Source organism: Megascapheus bottae, chromosome 4 (genome assembly GCF_031878675.1).
Source record: "Megascapheus bottae isolate mThoBot1 chromosome 4, mThoBot2.hap1, whole genome shotgun sequence".
Classification (NCBI taxonomy): Eukaryota; Metazoa; Chordata; class Mammalia; order Rodentia; family Geomyidae; genus Megascapheus; species Megascapheus bottae.
The window spans coordinates 42344188-42363798 of record NC_143512.1 but is presented as its reverse complement, the minus strand read 5'-3'; the positions used below and the strand labels follow the sequence as shown (position 1 = coordinate 42363798).

Genomic DNA, 19611 nt, shown 5'->3' with positions numbered 1-19611 from the left:
TTTGATAAATATTATTTTATATGATCAGAGACACATAGGCATTGCACCTTTGTGCTCCTCCCCAAAGACTATGCTTTGTTCTCATTGAATGTGAATGCCTAGAGTCCTGTATAATTTATCATGTCCCAGTATTTTAGATCTACCTTCCTCATATAAGAGAAAACATGGGCCATTTTTCTCTCTAAGCTTAGCTTACTTCACCTAACATGATTTGTTCTATGTTCATCCATTTCCTTGCAAATAACATAATACTGTTCTTTCTAATGACTGTAAAATTCCATTATGAATAAGTTCTACATATTTTGGACCCACTGATCTACTGTAGTACACTGAGTTGTTTCCTTAACTTGGCTATTGTGAGTAGTACAACAATAAATATATAATTTATAAGATTATATATTATATAAATTATAAAATATTATTGTGTATAAATTTGTATGGCATATGAATTTACATATTTTTATATTATATATATATCTTTGATCTCATTATCAGGATTGGATCTGGACATGATATGGCAACAAATTAATAAACTTGATAGTGAGTTTGAACAAAACATTGTACAAGTGGTCTGTACTTAATTCAGATAGCCCCTGAGCTTTAACAAGATGGAAGCATTATTTTTTTCAATATTTATATTTTGAAGATTCTGTCTTTTCTTTATGCATGGTGTATTGATGTGTATATCTGTGGGAGGGGGGCACAAAACTCAAAGGGAAAAGTGTGCAGTTGTGGAGCTCACTGGGCATGGATAAAAATGAACTATACAACTCATGGGTAGAGACGGAAGGAGGAGCTAGGATAGAGGGAGGAGGGAAAGAAAGACATTGTACAAAAGAACGTGTACTCATCACTTGTCTCATGTAATGGTCATTCCTTTGTACATCACATTAAACAATAAATAATGACACTGGGCACAGTGGCTCACGCCTGTAATCCTAGCTACTCAGGAGGCTGAGATCTGACAATCATGGTTCAAAGCCAGCCGGGGCACTAAAGAACCTGAGATTCTAATCTCCAATTAACCTCTAGAAAATGGGAAGTGGTGCTGTGACTCCAGGGGTAGGGTGGTAGCCTTGAGCTGAAGTGCTCAGGAACAGCGCCCAGGCTCAGAGTTCAAGCCCCATGACCGACAAAACAAAACAAAACACTTTCAGGGGCCAGGAATTTGGCCTACTGGTAGAGTGCTTGCCTAGCATGCACAAAGACCAGAATTCGATTCCTCGGTACCACATACATAGAAAAAGCCAGAAGTGGTGCTGATGCTCAAGTGGTAGAGCTCTAACCTTGAGAAAGTTCAAGGACAGTGCTCAGGCCTTGAGCTCCAGCCCAGGACTGGCCGAAACAGAAAAAATAAATAAAAGTAATTTTTAAAAATCCACTTTCAGTTTGACCTAATATACTACCTTTGTCCAAATCTTAACCCTAACCATAAGGATGTGCCTAGCCCTAACCCTGAATGTAAAACAGATACCCCAATGTACACCTTACATTCATAAAAATACCTTAATTGTGCCCAACAACTAATGGGTACTGCAAATACTGGCATTCATTAAAAAAAATCAAAAATATGTCTGTAATTCCTCTGCTCCCTCAGCATACCTAGCCCCAAAGAAACAATAACTCTAGCAAACTGATCCAGCTTTAGCCCACATATCTGCTTTACATTCTCTCAGTCTAACTAATTCCAAGTTCCAGTTCTGCAACTTCAAAATGGATTTTGTCGCTTTCATCCACTTTTCTAGGCTGCAGCTCCCTTACCTATAAAGCAGAGGTAAGGTAACAGGGTTGTTGCAAAATATAAACTAGAAAATATACTATCAAATTAATAATCAAGTAAGCTTTAAAAACACACATTAAGTTCTAAAGTGAGCAAGGAAGTCAAATTTTGTTAAGCCACTGGGAAAATAATAAATATATCTATAGTGTATTAGTACAGTTTATGGTCTAAGGTAGGTTAGATCTTCAATGTTGTTATTCTTGTGAAGGCCCTAAGGAGTCACGGGAATGTGACAAATTGGAGGGTCTGTTAATATAACACATGGGAATATTTTATTTCTGCCTACATCCCTATTAGTGTTAATGGGAGAAGAGGAAAACAGATGGGTTTAAGGCAGTCATTAGAAGGTACAGTGCTATAGCTGGTCGTGATTACATCAGACTTCATATAAACTCGCTTTCTGACGACTACCAAGAGCCTCTAGAAAGTGGGTTGCTGTTATATTCATGCATCATTTGCTGCCTACAATTTAAGAAAATTAGCATCTGTCAACAGCATTATTCAGCTGCACAGGGTGGAAATTAATGGATAATCCCATTTCCAGTTTGTCATATGAGAGGTGAGCTTGCCCCACAATCTGCTTGTTCTACTTTAATACCGAATGGAGCTGCTTGCTACAACTTGAACTTTGATCAGCTCTGTGCTCATGGATACATGTTTCAAAAACATCATTAAGATATTTATTAAATATTTTCTACCAGATACAACTAGAAATCTGGAGGCAATAAATAGAAAAGTGGCAAGACTCTGTCAGATTTCCATCCCAAAGGTATGAAGAGTTTAGAGAATTTGTGTACGTGTGTGCACCACTCCTGGTACAAAGTTTGGGTATTGTTCCTGAGCTTCCTTTGCTTTAGGTTAGCATTCTATCACTAGTAGCCCCACTTTTGGCTTTTTCTGAGTAGTTTGTTGGAGTTAAGAGTCTCACCGACTTCCCTGCCTGGTGGCACTGACTTTGAGCCATGGTTCTCAGAATTCAGCCTCCTGAGTAGTTAGGATTTACAGGCATGAGCCACCAGTGCCCAGCTTGTTCAGAGTTTTTACAAAGCTTACTGCAACTCTGTTGGCCATGGAGACTCTAGCTAAGAGAGTGAGGATTGTAAGTCCCTCAGTCTTCTTTGGTGATACATGAAAATAAGTAGATTACAGAGCTTAGATACAGATTATGCCCAGGCTCTATCTAGCTACTTGTGATCTTTCCTGGAGTGTGATTTTTCCCTGGATTCCAAGAAACAAGCAGGAATTTCAAAAATGCATACTCCAGACATGAAATACATGCTTTCAGAGTCACTCCAAAGGTGTAACTACCCCTCTGAAATAAGAAAGCATAAAGTCAGCAGTAATTTGAGTAGGCTGGCCATATAGAGAACTAAATATAGCCTTTGGAGATCTACTTGATTACAAGGAACTATGGCATCTGACCAGATTTGAAAGCTTCCATTGAAAAAAAAATTGCATACCACCTGAAATACTGTATACATGTTATACTCTTACATTTGGAGTTATTTGTCTTGACCTACAAGCAGGACATCAAAAGGAAAATAAGCTATTAAAAAAAGAAAGCACAGCTTCAATATAACTTTTACTCTTATTTATATATCACACTATGGAAAAGGTTTTATATTCCTCGCAGGTACTAACCAGAAACCAAGAGAAGCTATAGTGGGTAAGGTTTGGGGGAAGGTCAGTACCCCAATGTCATGTAAAGTGAGTTGGGCTGTTGTTCTGCTGGGATATCTCATCCTCTCAGCCTCCATCTCTATAGGAATGTAAGTTTATAGGTTTGGGCTAATAGCTTGCTGCTTACCTCAGCATCCACTGAATCTCCCACACTCACTGCTATCCTGGAAGGAAACATCGCTCTAACATTGGCACAAAAAGAGAATAAAGATCCACTTTTGCTTAGCCAAATCTTCTTCATTTCACTGAGGACAAACTAAGGGGATCCTTCTGGTCCAAAATATATCCACAGGAATCTACATTAAAACCTCTTGTTGAAAACTATACTTAAGCATTCACACCCTTCAAATCTCTTACAAGTCAGGGGAAGTGAATTCTTTTTTATTATTATAATTTTTCTATTTCAATGTATTAGAGGGGTTACAGTTATATTCACCAGATCGAGGGTACATTACTTCACACACATTGATATCCCTTCTTATATTTTTGTCCCCACTTTCTCCCCCTACTCCCTCCCCTCATTTTTCCCCTCCTATTTCAAATAAACAAGTAAACATCTATATAATATACCAGGTAACAAAGTGGGATACTGTAACAATATGAGATTAACTAAAGGGCAACACAGAGAAGAAAGAAAAACATTATACATAAAGAATAACAGTCACTCATAATTAAGCTTGTTTCCATGTCCTGGAGGTCCATTAATTTAGCTTCATCCTACATGGCCTTATGTATCTAGCGTTTGAGCTATCGTAATCCTCTGCTAGGAGAGTTCTAAATGTGTACTAATTATTACAGATGAGGGAAACTTTTGAGCATAAGTTCCTTTGGGTCTGGCTTACTTCACTTAATATGATTTTTTTCCAACTCTTTTCATTACAAATGGGGCGATGTCATTCTTTCTGATGGCAGCATAGAATTCCATTGTGTATAAATACCACATCTTGTTAAAGAGAGACTATTCTGAAGAAGAAATAAGAATGGCCTATAGACACAAGAAATGCTTGACATCTCTGGCCATAAAGAAATACAAATCAAAACAACTCTGACATTCCACCTCACTCCAGTTAGAATGGCCATCATCAAGAAATCCAACAACAAGAGATGCTGGAGGGGATGTGGATAGGAGGGATCACTACTACACTGTTGGTGGGATTGTAAACTCGTTCAGCCACTGTGGAAGCAGTATGGCGTTTCCACAAAAGGCTAAACATAGAGTTCCCCTATGACCCAGCAATTCCACTACTGGGCATTTACCCATTGGTCCAGAAACAAGGACATACTAAAACCACTAGCACAACAATGTTCACTGCAGCACTATTTAACATAGCGAAGATAAGGAACCAACCCAGACGCCCCTCAGTTGTCCAGTGTCCTATGCAGAACTTCCAGCATCATCCATAGGCTCAACTTCTCTGGCCCACTGCCTCCGCCTTAACACTGGGCCCTGCATGGTCATGCAGCTTCAACAGTGCTACAGCATATGCACAGGGTTCTCTTCATCTTCCCACTCACATGAGGACCTGCCTTCCAATTTCCGGTCCCCACTGAAAAAGAAAGACTACAACTCAGACAGCACCTGCGATATTCTCAATGCATTCTTCTCACTGGCACAGATAAGTAGAACCTGAGAAACCAGTAGAGCTGTGACTGGAGTGCTGACGTTCACCGAATCCTATATAGAGCTGCTGTTCTAACCTTTCTAAAAAATGTAATGTGTTTATGCACACAAGAAAAGTTCGAAGCGGAGCCTCAACCCCGTGTAAAGAACCCTGCAGTTCATGTATGTGACAGAGTCTGCTGTAATATTTCCATTATTTTAAGTACAGAACTGCAGTTTGGACCAGCACCCAGCAAATTCTCCCGTTCTGCAATGACAAGCCAGCCTGGCTGTCAGCAAGTCCCACTTCATCCAGACCACCCAAGATCCTTCCTCCGGGGGGGAGGGGCATGCGTATGGATTTAAAGTTATTATTTTTTTTAAAAATAAAATAATGGTTGGCCCTCACCAAAGGCAAGTGTGACAACCTTAAAAAGCAGTATTCAATAGACTCTGCTGCAAAGAGAACATGATAACAAGGCTGCCAGCAGTGGTGTTGCTAGGAATGAATGTGTGTCTGCATGCAGGCACCAAGAGCTGGGTGTGGGTGGCAGTGTCTAAGTGACGGTGGGCAGGGGTCAGAGTTAACATCTGCAATCCGGTCTCCCTCCATTCGTGTATTGAAATATAATTCAGTAGAATGAATTGCTAGACATGTCTAAGCCCCTTGGGAAATGACAAATATTGATGGATGCTGCTGGCAAGATATATGGAAGGAAAAGGCAAATAAATAGAACCATTTTTTTCTCTTGTGACTATGTGAAGCTGGTCAGGGACTTGTTTCCTCCTCCCCCTTCTTCTTCTTATTCCCTGTCCATACTGTCTTTCTTCATACCTGTCTGACACCTCCCAGAGAACCATGCCTCCTTCTCTTCAAAATGACCATCAGGGGCAGGGAGTTTGGCCTAGTGCTAGAATGCTTGCCTAGCACGCACGAAGACCCGGGTTCGATTCCTTGGTACCATATAATTAGAAAAAGCCAGAAGTGTTGCTGAGGCTCAAGTGGTAGAGTTCTAGCCTTGAGAAAAATCCAAGGACAGTGCTCTGGCCCTGAGCTTAAGCCCAGGACTGACCAGGGGCCATCTCCCCTCACCTCTGAGTCACATTAAGATCTCTCGGCTCCATATACTGCCTTTGTTGCTAACATGTCACTCCATTCTATGTGCATTCAAAGCCACCTCCTGATCCTGTATTTTCTGAACTCAGAAAATACACCATTGATTTCCAGTCCAGGTTCAAATTCTAATTTAAATCACTGACTGTGCAGTAGCTGTGTGAACTCTGCAGGGATCCTCAATCTCCTATGCCTTCCTTTCCTGTAAGTAGTCTGCAAAATGCTGATGATGGACATCACATGAGGTGATTCTAAGAACTAACTGAATATGTAAATAAAGAGCCTATTATACCCAGGGGCAAACAGAATGGCTGGTGGAAACACTGACCTATTATCCCCTCTTTGTCCGCTGATGATCATTCTTGTATCACATTCTAACTGGATCAAGTTCTCTCCAGCAGCATGCCTGCTGGGAAGCACTGACTTTTTTTCTCCATTCACAAGCTGTCTTCAGGAGCACAGGGAGAGAAAGCAACCAGACCCAGGTCTGTATCCAGCTTCCCCATTGATTAGCTAGGGAGCCATGGACAAACAAAATTTGCTTCGCTAAGCACCCTATTTCGCCCCTCCTTTCTAGTTATAATGAAATTAGATTAAAAAAAAGTATAGCACAGTGTGAACACACAATTTGTGCTCAGTGGTAGGTCAGTTCCCTCTCTCAAACATCTTATCCACTTGGATGTCATTAGTAAAGAGGCGATAGCCAGGGGTGCTACCTTCACCATGTGCCTTCTATGCATGATGCACATGTGCACCGTGACACCTGCTTCTTATGCTGTGCTATAATGCAAACTCTCCACCCACTAGGATGATATAATCTGCCCCTGTAGCCCACTTTTTACACAATCACTTATTAATGTCTCTGTTCTACCTCCTAGGAATCACAATTTCCCACTCTTTTTCAGTTCTGTATTGCCTAGAATATTGAAATATATTTCCTATTTGTCTCAGAATAATAACAAATAAACAAAAAGTCTAAAATGTAACCATAAAATATTCCTTCAGAAATAGATAGATCTTAGCCATTGTTTCTGTACACATATGTCAGTGGTAGAGCTTTAACTCAGGGCCTCACATTCCTGCTTGGCTTTTCCTCAAAGTTGACGCTCTATCACTTGAGCCATGGCTCCTCTTTTCCATCTACAGCTTGTAAAGAGCAAGTCCCTAATGTCTGGGTAGAGGATTCTGTGGGCATTGCATAACTTCCTCTCCCTCTTCCTTTACCAGCAAAGTGAACTAATGCCCACCCCACCTGTTGGAAAGCAAGAAGGTCAAGAGAACACTGGTATCCAAGCTATAAAACTCATAACCTGAATTAAATCCTGACAAGTACCTAAGCACTTTACAAAATAAAAATACCTCATACCAATGAACATAAGGAGAGAAAACTCAAAGCCATGATCACTATTGTAATGGCCTGAAAGTGAACAGTGAGTGGGAGGCTGGGAACTCAGCCTTTCCATTTCTGGTCTGTTACTTGGCCACTGACTATGTCTGAAAGCTCAGATGACAATAAATAGACAGGAACTTCAAGGTCGGTGCCTCTTATTTTACAGTAGCAGTTTCACTTTGCTCCTTAAGATTCCTTTTTAGAGAACTCAACCATGCTTATGGGGAAATCAGTAGATGGAGATGAAAGAAGTTCGCCATTTGGCCCATGCAATCAACCTCCAAATGGTCATCTCTCAAGCTTGAAGTCTTGTTCATTTTCTTTCAGCCAATCCCTTTTATGTATTTAATCTCCCATTATCTGAATCCACAGAGAGCACCACAACTGGTGAAGACACCATAACAGGGAATATGCACAGACTCACACTCCAAAGAGTAGACCAAGCAAGCATCAGATGTGTTTCCTGTTTTCCCAAGACAGTCCTGATTCCAGTGTTACTAATGAGCCTGAGGGAAAAATCAACACTGAAAAAGATTCTGTTCTACTGTCAGTGTGAAAGGTCTTGAGATCTTTGTCATCCATGCTGTGTAGTAATCCTGTCTGACACTGAGCTAGTCTAGTATTTACAAATAGGAGAGGATGCCTAAACAAACGTGAATTTAAATATATTTGCATTTTTGTACTTGTAGATCCCAAATATTGCCTTGGATACATATGTTCATATATATACATATATATGTGCCAACATCTTATTTATCTGAAATAAAGTTCAAATCCTAAAACTATAAAATAAAGGAAAAAGGAAAAGACACTATGGAAAGACAGTTATCAGGAGAGAGAAAGGAGAAGAGTCAGCAAAATTAGCATAAAAGTATTTGGACCAGTGCTGTTTTACTTTGCAGGGCTTGCAATTAAACCCAGGGCCTTACACATGCTAGGCAAGCACTACGCTGCTGTTATACCTCCAACCCCAGAATCATAGAACGTGAATGAAGCAATGAGTACTTAAAGGGCATTTTGGAGGGTCTGCCAGTTTTTTGGAGGATTTGCCAATTCTGGCAAAAAAAAAAATCAAACAAACAAAACAAATCCCCAAAGAGCTAGGAGTGTAGCTCAAGTAGCAAAGCATTTGCCTAGAATACATGATGCCCTGAGTTCAACCACCAGTACTAAATAGAGATCACTGCCTCATCTCCCCTTTATATACCTAAGTACACGCCACCGCCCTTCGCTGCCTAGATGTCTGTACAATGTATTCCTTTTCTTTTCTTTCATGCTGGGTACTAAGGCTTGAACTCAGAACTTCATGCTTTTGCTTGACTTTTTCCACTGAAAGTAGGTGCTCTACCACTTGAGCTACAACTCCACTTCTGTTTTATCTTCTTTTGTGTTTGGTTTGATTTTGTTTAGCTGTTTAATTGGAGATGACAGTCTTTTGGATTTGTCTGCCTAGACTGGTTTTAAACCATGATCCTCAGATCTCAACCTCCTGAATAGCTAGGATTATAGGTGTGAGTCACTAGCCTCAGCTTTGATTTTTTTTAATGCTGTTAACATATATCTGTGTAGTCAAGATTAGCAAAATAGAAAAAAACAAAACAAAACAAAACTGTGTACATGAAGATTCCTGTCAACCAAAGCAAAAATGGAAACTTGGGTGACCCACCTCTCACATTTAACAAAAAGAGAGAATTCAACTTTATCAGTTCCATCTAAACTTTTTCCTTGCTATGACATCTGGGATTTATTTCATAGACTTTCATAAAAGGGCAATGACATTCATAATTCTTATTGTCCCCCAGAGTAAGTGAGGTCCTTCATACATGGAAGAACTCGTAAGTAAAAACTGGACAAGCAGGGCAATGCATACATACATGTAAACACACAAGTGGCCATGGGTATTAGCTAACATAGGTATGTGCGTCTGGCTTACAAGCACTGGCAAGCTGAGATTTCCAATACCATAAGTAACATCCTTGGAGTTGAATTTGGTACAGCATTCGTATTTTATAATGGTTACTGTTTCTTAGGCCATGTGAACAGCTATCACAAAGTACCCGAGGCTGAGTAATTTATAAAGAAAGAAGATTCAGTCCTCACTTGGAAACTGGTGAAGTCCAAAATTTTCTTTAAAAAGGCAGCATTTGGCCTGGTGAGGGTGACTTACTGCATTATGTGAGGAAGGCAAGCAGGCTAAGGTGGTCTGAGCTTCTGATCCATTCATGATGGAGCAGGCCTTGTGGTCTAATTGCCACAGAGAGGCCTCACCTGTTACTAGTGTCACAGTAGCAACCTGGGGATTCTGAAGTGAGCACATTCAAAACCACAGCATGACTCTGCCTGTGCTCTCACTGAGAAAAGAAGATACACGTTGGAACTACATTATTCTCACTCTAGCGAGTTTGCCCCACCACAAGCAAGGCAGGCTGGAGTTAAAAGCAAAGAATGGACTTCCCCTCCAACCTCCTTTCAGGGCCAGGTTTGACACAGGTGCTTAAGACAGGATTGCCAGAGAGCAGAGAAATTATCTGGCGAGGCAGACATGAGAACATTAATTTAGACTTGACAGTAGGCGCTGATGAAGCACTTGAATGACAATGGAACGTGACAATGACAAATGTTGGCTACCACCACCAGAGTCATTAATATATCAGAAACACTAATTTTTATACATTTTTAAACTTCCCAGTTGGTAGCATTTGCATTTTTCACCTGCCTCTTCTTCCTGGGGAGCTGATACCAAGTCAGCAGCATCTCCAGTTTTCGTCTGGGGAGAGTTAAAAAAAATACAACCAAACTCCTACATCCCCAGTGGCTTTGACTGGCCTCTGAAAATGGGGTTAAGTACATGATGAATGGTCCAGCATACTCAGAATCAGAGGGCAGGGACAGGACCCTGGCATACTCTGCCAGGAGAGAAGGTGGCCACCTGGCACAGCCAGGAGAAAGTAAGCGAAGGACATGGAGGTAGGGTCCAGTTGAGATCCGGCAGGTGAGAAGATATGAAGCAAGCCCATTCTCTGCCAGTCTAGAAATGAAAATGACTGCTCAAGCTCAAAAGGACATTTGCAGTCCAGCATGTGCTGTGGCTTGTCCCTGCAAAATGTACATGCTAGTCCTTGATTCCCAATGTAATGTTAAGAACTCTGAGACCCCTCTTAGGCATCACAGGAGCTAGGTCTTGAAGAAGTGAGTTAGGTCTGGTAGGACAGGTTTACTTACTTCAAGTGGTTGTTTTACACAATGAACATGGTTCCTTTGACCCCTTCCCCCTCCCTCATCCACTCCACAAGTATGCCTTCCACATGTGTTTGCTTTATATTATATTCTGATGCCAAAAAGGCCCTGGCCAGAGACCAAGCGATGCTGCTGCCCCCAAACCACAATAATAAAAAAAAGGACTTTGTTTTCTTTATCAGTCACATAATCCTAGGTACTCTGCTATAGCAATATAACATGAAATAAGACATGATTTTGCTCACCAGCTTCATAAACAAGGGAAATGAAAATCAGTAATGAATCTATGAAAACGTACAAGCTGACTTGTGGCCAGAAATCCAGATCTCCACTTCATAATCCTCCCCCTTGAACCCGGAGGCAGTAACAGAAGATGTAAAGATGTATCTCCATCCAGTCATGTCATTTTTTTCCTGTCTTTTAACTCCATTAGGTCCAGTTTGTACATCCTGTTCTCTTCCTGACTTATGCAGGATTTGCTTAGGGTATGGCTGATTTTAACACTGAACAATCAGCACCTCCCATGCATTGCCACACGGTGGCGCCACGGCAATTTGATTGCACACAATAAGAAAATGTCACCAGAATGGGTTCCAGAGTGGCAGACACTGGTACCACCAACCAAATTCTTACCTTCCTTGGCTTTTATCTCCTCCTCCCCAAATACCTGAAGGACCATGAATGTGAAATCTAAACAGTACTACTAGTTTCTATGATTTCAAGTAACATTTCAAGTCCTTAACTATAATCTAATTAATTGACCTTTTTTGGTTTCTTCGTGCATATTAACCACTTACAAAATGAGAGAGAGATGTATATTAGAGAGGTACAAGAGAGGTACATGACAAAGAGATACACACAATAGAGAGATACACATGAGAAAGAAAGAGAGAGAGAGAGAGAGAGACAGAGAGAGAGAACTGTACTTACAAGGAGCTAAAACCATTTCATCTCTAGTAGGCTATACATCTAAGGACATAAGCTTTCCAGACATGCTTTTCAGAAACAGTGAGTGTGCAAATGTTTCCAAGATTAAAAAACAGGCTCAGTCTGTCCTGTCCCAAATAGTATCAAAGTAGTAAGCTCAAAGAAGCACTGAAAACAACAACAAAACATTTACTTCTTCAGGAAAAAATTTTCAATACCTCAAACCTGATTGTACATTATTTGTAGAATTATACTAGTATACAAGAAATGAGCAAGCCATGGGAGTTGTGCTCAATGTTCAAAATATTTTTTTAGTTTCTTTTTACTGAAGTATTTTCATTGGCCTAAGGGATAAAAACAGACTACTTACTAAAAATATGTAGAGATAGACAGATAGCAGGTCATTAAAAAATTTAAGTGATCATAAGACCTTCTCTTCTTTGGTGGACTTTGAGGAACTGCAGTTAGTAGATTTGATTTGGCACATCTGCAACACCCAATCAAAAAACCCAAGATGGCAAAATACATAAAGACAATAGAATAATAGAATAGAATACAATACACAAAAATAGTTTGGTGGTAACAGCATTTTCTTGCCAAAATTATCTGGAAGTCTTATATATCAGTGACTTAAGGAACAACCTACCTTTTGCTAGAAAAAAAAAAAAGGCACTTCAAGAAATCTCAGAGAAATCAAGGCTTCTATGTAAAACATCATCTGTGCCAGCCCTCAGCACTGTGTTTTCAGTCTTGTGAACCTTGTTAGGCAAAGAATTACTAACTAGACTATTAAATCTGAGAAGCCTGATTCACTCTCACATATCTCAAGAAAACCAACAATCCAGTCATCTCTCTTGTGTGAAATGCATTTGATTTTTTCATATAATTTTATTGTAATTAATAGAAGGGTTGCATTATATTCACCAGATAGAAGGTGCATTACTTTACAAACATTGATACCCTTTCTCATGTCTTGGTCCCCATTTCCTTCCCCCCTCCATGCCCCTCATCTTGTTTCCCCCCCCCTTTCCTATCCTATTTCAAATAACCAAATAAACATATATATATATATATATATGCAATGTATCACATACTAAGGTAAAACACTGTAACAATATGAGATAACCAAGGGACAGCAAAAGAGATGAGAGATAACATAGTACATTAAGGACAACAATCACTCATTATATGGCTTTTGTTTCTATATCCTAGAGGTCCTTTCATTTAGCGTCATACTATATGGCCTTATGTATCTAGGTTTTGCTCCATTGTAAATCTCTGCTAGGAGAGCCCAAGGTTTCTACTGATTATGACAAATGAGGGAAACCATTGAGCCTGTGTTCCTTTGAGTCTGGCTTACTTCACTTAATATGATTTTTTCTAAGTCTTTCCATTTGTTTACAAATGGGGTGATGTCATTCTTTCTGACAGCAGCACAGAATTCCATTGTATACAAATACTACATCTTGTGATCCACTCATCAACTGAAGGGCATCTGGGTTGGTACCATATCTTTGCTAGTGTTGCAACGAACATCGTTGTGCTAGTGGCTTTAGTGTGTCCTTGTTTCTGGATAATTGGGTAAATGCCAAGTAGTGGAATTGCTGGGTCATAGGGGAGTTCTATGTTTAGTCTTTTGAGGAACTGCCATACTGCTTTCCATAGTGGGTGAACAAGTCTGCACTCCCACCAACAGTGTAGTAGTGATCCCGCTTGGCCACATCCCCGCCAGCATCTGTTGTTGTTAGATTTCTTGATCATGGCCATTCTAACTTGAGTGAAAATACAGAATGCTTCACGGATTTGTGTCATCCTTGCACAGGGGCCATGCTAATTTTCTCTGTATGGTTCCAATTTTAGTATATGTGCTGCCTAAGCGAGCACTGCATTTGATTGTTTAAATCCTCATCTAGGCTTTGGCCATAATGATTTTTCCATCATGCCTGGTCTCATCATCTCTTAGAAGTCATCATGGGTTCAAAAGCCTGAAGTAGAGCCATGGGTTTCTGCAAAAGCTCTGTTAACTGCTTTTGGACAAGGCAATGGCCACTGGGCAGTTCCTGGGCAGTAAGTGACCTGGGGCCTAGTAAGCAATGGTTCATTGCAGGCCATCTGCATGAGAAAAGCTAAAGACAGCTCCTGGGAGAGTGAACCACATCTGCTAACGGAATCAGCTGACAGCTGTGTGTCCCATTAAGCCTGGGTCTCAGGAGAGCTTCCTACTGTGACAAGAAAAAAGTGCCACACTTATAAAATAGCACCAAAGTATTCACCTGAGATGTGGAACACTTGAACACCAAACAAAATCACCAGGATAGAAACTGACCAGAGCACTGCAAAGACAGTGAATCATTCTAAAGACTTCTTAAAGCCACATTCTCACGGGAGGAAAGCTGGTCTGGTGAGTCAAAAAAAAAATGAGTAAAGATGTCTTTTGGCTCAATGATTTATACAAGTTTACAAGTTCTTTTTTATATTTTTATTGTAATTAATAAAAGGATTACATGATATTTGCCAGTTAGAAGGTGCATTAATTCACATACATTGATACCCTTTCACATGTCTTGGTACCCATTACCCTCCCCCCTCCCCCCATCTTCTTTTTCCCCGCTTCCCTATCCAATTTCAAATAACCAAATACAATTATATCCGATATATCAGATGACAATGTGAGATACTGTAACAATATGAGATAACCAAGGGACAGCAAAAGAGATGAGAGATAACAGTATCTTAAGGACAACAATCATTCATTATATGGCTTTTGTTTCTATATCCTAGAGATCCTTTCATTTGGCGTCATACTATATGGCCTTATGTATCAAGGTTTTGCTCTACTGTAAATCTCTGCTAGTAGAGCCCAAGGTTTCTACTGATTATGACAAATGAGGGAAACCATTGAGCCTGTGTTCCTTTGAGTCTGGCTTACTTTACTTAATATGATTTTTTCTAAGTCTTTCCATTTCCTAACAAATGGGGCGATGTCGTTCTTTCTGACAGCAGCATAGAATTCCATTGTGTACAAATACCACATCTTGTTGATCCATTCATCAACTGAGGGACATCTAGGTTGGTTCCATATCTTTGCTATGGTAAATAGTGCTGCAATAAACATTGTTGTGCTAGTGGATTTAGTATGTCCTTGTTTCTGGATGATTGGGTAAATGCCAAGTAGTGGTATTGCTGGGTCATAGGGGAGCTCTATGTTTAGCCTTTTGAGGCACTGCCACACTGCTTTCCATAGTGGTTGAACGAGTTTGCATTCCCACCAACAGTGTAGTAGTGATCCCTCCTGGCCAGATCCCCTCCAGCATCTGTTGTTATTAGTTTTCCTGATCCTGGCCATTCTAACTGGAGTGAGGTGGAATCTTAGCATTGTTTTGAACAACCATCCCATTAAAAAATGGGCCAAGGACTTAAAGAGAGTCTTCTCTGAAGAAGAAATAAAAATGGCCTATAGACACATGAAGAAATGCTCCACATGTCTGGTCATAAAAGAAATGCAAATCAAAACAAGTTTACAAGTTCTAAAACTGAGTATTGAACTAATTTCAAAGAAGTCCTGCCCTTTGTTACATGGGGAGACTTTACAAATATGAAGAAATAGTAAAACAAATGGAAGCAAGATGTTTATAAGCCTTTAATTAAAATGGTCTTATTTTTGTTGTCAGACATGGGGGACTTCAGTGAGGAACCTGGGCACTGCCACTGGGCTCTTTTTGCACAAGATAGTGCTCTTGAGCCACAGTGCCACTTCTGGTTTGCTGGTGGTTAATTGTAGATAAAAGTCTTATGGTCTTTTGTGCCTAGGCTGGCTTTGAACCATGATCCTCAGATCTCAGCCTACTGAGTACCTAGGATTACAGGTGTGAGCTACCAGCACCCAGCAGCAAAACATTTTTTATTATTATTATTATTATTATTATTATTATTATTGCCAGTCCTGGGCTTGAGCTCAGGGCCTGAGCACTGTCCTTGGGCTTTCTCAAGGCTAGAGCTCTACCACTTGAGATTTTTTCTAGGTATGTGGTACTGAGGAATCGAACCTGGGTCTTGGTGCATGCTAGGCAAGCACTTTACCACTAGGCCAAACTCCCAGCCCCAGCAAAACATTTTTAAACATGAACTATTTGGAGATCTGGCAAACTCATCAAATACACAATCCTGACTTTCAGAATTTGAACTGACCACTGAGAATCTCCACCAACAGCAGTCTCTCTCATTCCCATTCCACCCATGTCTGCCCCTTCTCCACTCTTAAGTAGCCCTGGACCAGGGTTTACTGCTCTGTTCTAAGGAATCAGCTTTCCCAGTTGACTCATGCTCTCATCTTCTGAGCCTTAACCTGGTGTCCACTTTATCAAAAATTTCCACCTGCCAGGTGGCTCAAGCCTGCAATCCTAGCTACTCAGGAGGCGGAGATCTGAGGATCATGGTTCAAAGCCAGCCCAGGCACTAAAAAGTACCTGAGACTCATCTCCAATTAATCACCAGAAAATCAGAAGTACCACTGTAGCTCAAGGGGTAGGGCGGTAGCCTTGAGCTGAAGAGCTCAGGGATAACGCCCAGCCCCAGAGTTCAAGACCCACAACCGACCCCCCCTCCAAAACAATCCACCACATTTTTATATAGCTTACCTTCCTATTCTTCCTATTTATCACAAAAATTCCTATCTCCTCCCTCATTCCCAGAGAAACCTTCTGACATGCAGCTAGCAATCTCACAATGCACTGAAAAAGTGAAACTAATCCATTTGTGTGTGCGTGTGTGTGTGTGTGTGTGTGTGTGTGTGCGCATGTGTGTGTGTATGAGAAAGAGAGACAGAGAGAGACAGGGAGGGAGGGAGAGAGAGAGAGAGAGAGGGAGGGAGGGAGGGAGGGAGGGAGGGAGGGAGGGAGAGAGAGAGAGAGAGAGAGAGAGAGAGAGAGAGAGAGAGAGAGAGAGAGAGAGAGAGAGAGAGAGAGAGAGAGAGAGAGTCACCTAGACCTTGAACTCAGGGCCTGGCACTGGCACTGTCCATTAGCTTTTCTGCCCAAAGATAGCACTCTATTACGTGAACCATAGTTCCACTGATATGGTTCACTGGAGATGAATCTCTTTTCTGATTTTGAAAAAAATTATATTAGGTGAAGTAAGTCAGACCCAAAGAAATAGGCTGCATTGTTTCTCTCACTTGAGGTAACTAGAATGTGCCTATAAATCTAAAGTAAACATACTGGTTGTGATCAATTATACAAGTCCCTAGACATTTACACAGTGAGACCAAAGAAAGACATTCTTAGGAGAGGATCACAATGGCTCAACAGACATGTGCCCATGATCAATATAAAATGATGTCTATCGAAATGAACTTCAGGAAATGTAAACAGGAGGGTTTTTTTTGTTAGTTTTCTTTTTTTCTCTCCTTTATTACTGCTTTTTATTTCTGTACCATTTGTCTTGTATGTAAGTTTACTTGTTTGGGGGAGGGTAAGGGGAGCACAGAAATGGTGGGACAAAGGGTGAGCAAATGCAGCAGTGATACTCACCAGACACTATGTTAAAAATGAACTATACAACTTGGGGGGTAGGGGGGTTAAGAGAGAAAAACTGGGAGAGAAGGAAAAGAGGAAACATTGTCCAATGATACTGTACTCATTAGCTGGCTTATGTAACTCTAACACTCTGCATATCATTTGGTTTTTTTGGTTTTTTGGGGTTTTTTGGTCAGTCAGTCCCTGAGCTCTTCAGCTCAAGGCTACCCCTTGAGCCTCGGCCTCCACTTCCCATTTTCTAGAGGCTGATTGAAGATAAGAGTCTCATGGACTTTAGTGGCTTTGAACCTTGATCCTCAGATCTCAGCCTCTTGAGTAGCGAGGATCATGCGGGCTTCTATATCACCTTTACAATAACCATTTTTTTTAAGTCTCTTTCCTGCCCAGGCTGGCTTCCATCTGTAACCTTTCGATCTCAACCTCTTGAATAACTAGAATTATGAGCATGAGTCACCAGCATCTGCCTCCCTAATTTATTAAATTACCCTTTGTAAGAATGCAAATCGATTAATGGTAGCAATAAGGAAATGGGATTTTACAAATTAAGCTTGAAACACTATAATTTCCATGTCGTAGTAAGCAATACTATGGAGGAATAGAGCTGAATGCTACACATACAATGTGTGTTCATATAAACTTTGGAGAGTTAATCTGTCCTTCTATGTTTTATGCCCTGGTGCCTTTTGGTTTCATTACTCTTCTACTTTAGAGTCATTCCTATGCAAATTAATGGTTAACTTAATAGGCAAAACAAAAACAAAACCAAAAAGAAATACCAGATACCCCTCTTCACCCTGCTTCTTCCATGGCACAATACCATAGTAGATGTGGCTGACACAGTCAAGGCTGAGAACATGTCTGCCACTGCATGCACCCCTCATATTGCTACCCTTCATGGTCCACCTCCTGCCTCCCTCCACCCCACCCCACATCCAGGCAACCTCCACTCACTTCTCCACTTCTATTATTTTGTCATCTGAACAATGTGTGATATAGAAAAGAAATTAGAGATGGTACAGCCTGTTAGAATGGACTGTTTTCCCACTTGATACAGTTTCCTAGAAATTTACTCAGGGTATTGGATGTGTTAATGTGTTGAGAGTTTTTGTCTTCTTTTTGTTGCTGAGTGGTAGTACATGATAGAGATGTAGTTACCCTACCAACTCCATCTCTTTTGTACTTCTACCTCCTGTTCTTATGGAGGAGGTACCCCTCCAATGAAAGGCCAGTCCCTATAGGCATGTTCTAGATACCCTGTCCTCATCCTCCTTTTCACCTCTTATCTACACAACTCGCCTCACCTTACAACAACTCTCCTGGCTCCTAAAGTGCAGTGGCTTTCCCTGACTCCTCATTTCTTCCCAGATCATATCTTATAATTCTGCTCCCACATCTTCAAAGACCAATGAGCTCTATGTAAATATAAATATATTCTTTTTTTTTGTCAGTTGTGGGGCTTGCACTCTGGGCCTGGGCATTGTCCCTGAGCTCTTCAGCTCAAGGCTACCACCCTACCCCTTGAGCCACAGCACCACGTCTGGTTTCCTGGTGGTTAATTAGAGTTAAGGGTCTCACGGACTTTAGTACCCAGGCTGACTTTGAACCTTGATCTTCAGATCTCAGCCTCCTGAGTAGCTAGGATTACAGGCATGAGTCATCCCACCCAGCTCCAAATGTACTCATTTTGTTGTTGTTGTTGTTGTTGTTCAGTTGTGGAGCTTGAGGAAAAAATAATTCAGTGTCCAGTGTGAATCCAAATTCAGTTCCGCAGTCCAAGAAAGAGTCAGCTCTCTGTCTTTCCACCAATAGAACATTCTCACCATTTTTGAAACTTGATTTTCACTATTACTAATACTGTGTGTATGTGTTGCATTCCTATATAATGCATAGGAATGTGTAAATTCCTCTTGCAATGTGCATACCCTTTGGAAAACAGATCTCTCTGGACTAGGAATGGGGCAGGGATGCTGGTATTCATTTGCATACCAAACATCCAGAGGTTCTCTTCTTCACCAACAGCTTCCTCACTGTGAGCTGTCAAACTCACTGAAGCACATATCAGCCCAGACTTCAGGGTCTGTATAATGATTAAAATAATGTCGTTCTTCCTCAGCAGAGGGCTCAAAAGCTCAACCAATGTTTACACAATGCTTCTAGGTGCCTATTTAACAAGTAGCAGGCTGAGAGGAGAAGGAAACATCATTATGTCTTAAAAAAGGGAACAAAACACTCTTTAGGCAGTGAAGGACAGAGCAAGCACTAGATCTATTGTTTAAATGTCAACCCTAAAATAAATAAATAAAATGTGGTTCGCTCTCCTTCCTGCCTTTCACTTAATAGTCTAAGTGG

General features: G+C 40.8%; 1 protein-coding gene and 1 non-coding gene across 4 annotated transcripts in view; both read right to left on the bottom strand.

Annotated features, from left to right (window-relative positions):
• Window positions 1-19611, bottom strand: part of Mast4 (microtubule associated serine/threonine kinase family member 4) — a 415893-nt gene that overhangs the window by 391870 nt on the left and 4412 nt on the right. The gene's annotated exons all lie outside the window — the stretch shown is intronic.
• On the bottom strand, window positions 13508-13612 carry LOC150064342 (U6 spliceosomal RNA). Its single transcript, XR_016535344.1, has one exon. It is a non-coding gene; the product is annotated as a U6 spliceosomal RNA (small nuclear RNA).